The sequence below is a fragment of the Microtus pennsylvanicus genome, chromosome 1 (assembly GCF_037038515.1).
Source record: "Microtus pennsylvanicus isolate mMicPen1 chromosome 1, mMicPen1.hap1, whole genome shotgun sequence".
Taxonomy (NCBI): Eukaryota; Metazoa; Chordata; class Mammalia; order Rodentia; family Cricetidae; genus Microtus; species Microtus pennsylvanicus.
The window spans coordinates 148,808,328-148,810,290 of NC_134579.1; the positions used below are offsets into that span (position 1 = coordinate 148,808,328).

Here is a 1,963-nt window from a genome sequence, read left to right on the forward strand (position 1 = left end):
GTCTTTGCAGCAGTAAACAAGAAGCCAAGGGTCCCTGACAGGAGTCAATAAGAAAGGCAGCTTTATTGGAAACAAGGCTTTGTTGCATGTCATATGGGCAATGGAAAAACTGCTATTGGAAAGCTGAACGCTCAAGTGGGCCAACAGAGTATGATCAGCTCTTGTAGATTCCTAATCCAGTCAGCTGGAAAAAAATCCCATTTGCATTATGGAAAGTCTTAGGAAGACAAGGTGATAAATCCTTCACTTTCTTTATTGATTTCCTATAGTGAAAATTGAGTAAGGTTTGGATCAAAATAAAACTTATATTTTACATAGTTATAATAAAATTAGGAGAAAAATATTTTCATAATCATACCAAACTGAATATGGACAAAATTGAATAATGTCTCATAAGATAAAAGGGTCCTAAACAGGGAAACAAAGAGAAGTGAGTCGAGAGATGTACACCAACCACCAGTTATGGTTATACAAAAGAGCAATACAGCCTCAAAAGATGGTGGAAAGAGTATAAAATGCCAGGAAGGCAGAAACAAAAAACAGGATGTTGTGCATGGCCCTGGACCCAGGAGATATTTTACTGAACCCAGGAGAGCTGCAGATGTGTTGAACCCTTTGCTTGTGTCTGTACAGAATGGGAATCATGGAGGCGATAGAGCACATGATGAGTCCAGCAAAAAAGAACTCAGGGAACATCACCAATGTTGCATAGAGTACCTCAATGATTTCATCCCACCCTACAATAGAGCAATATCCGAAATCCCAATTTCTTGTTATGTTCTTTCTGTTCATTTTCATAAATGTGTACATAAGGAAAATAAAACGTATCAACATGTAGAAGACCCAGAGAAAAGAAAAGGAGCAATGAATATACTTTGTAGCCTTGACATTTTGGTGGTTCAAATATGATTTCCTGGGGTTGATGTTTATGGCCTGGAAGACACTCAAGAGGCAGGTGGTGCTGATGGACACGCTTCGAGAAAATTCTTGAATGTATAATAGGAGCTCACATCCAAAATCATTCAAGAACTGCTTCAATCCCCAAACTTCCATTGTGTGGGGCACTCCTACAGAGAGAATGATCAAGACATTGGCAAGAGAATCAAATCTGTGTGCTGTAATGTGAATTCTCTGAGGTAAAGTACTATATAGTAGAACAAAAGAGAGTGATTTCCCAGAAGTCCAGTAGTAGTTTGTGATAAGAAAATGATTCTGATTACCATATTCCAGATGGTCATTCTGATTCAATAAAATATCCTCAAGAATATGGCTGCACTATTTCTCAGATCTAATGAATTATGCCAAGTAATGATAGTCAGGAATGAAGAAACTTGCCATTAAACCATGGAGTTATGGAGAGTCTGAAACTGAGGGCCCTTTAAAATCAGAAGTTCAAGGCCAGCCTAGAACAAACAAAGATACCATATCCCCAGAATTTTAACAGGAGTAGTTATTTTCCATGCTTGTTGCTTTGTAATTTCTCAGTACTTCAGAATATAAAGATTGGTGGAAGGATAGTGATCGTGTTTCCTAGAAAATGCAAAACTCTGGATGATGGGATGTTGGGCTATTTGAAAATGAAATGTGATAGACACTATAAATAAACTTCTATATAAGTCATTCAGGATATATATATATATGCTTGTTAGTCATATTGTAAAAGAAATCAGCTTCAAGAATAGCACAAAACTAAAGTAAAGCAATACTTATATCCCAAACAATATTTCATTGATTTCTTGGAGGTTTTGCATAATAATTCTGATTATATGAACTTTCCTGTCTTTCTATATCTGCCTTCACTTCCTTGTGACCTCCCCCGAAAATACTAATAAGAAAAATACCAACTCCAGCTTGTGTTACCCATATACAAACTGGATCATTGTAAGTTTTTCTTTTGGGGAGCTTATAGAGTTTATTTAGTGGGTATTGGGAAGAATTTGAAAGTAAATGGTTATGTAGGGGG

The 1,963-nt window shown here is 36.7% G+C and overlaps 1 pseudogene; it reads right to left on the reverse strand.

Annotated features, from left to right (window-relative positions):
• Positions 1-352: 352 nt before the first annotated feature.
• Positions 353-1,238, reverse strand: LOC142837445 (vomeronasal type-1 receptor 2-like; annotated as a pseudogene).
• Between the last annotated feature and the right edge of the window lie 725 nt (positions 1,239-1,963).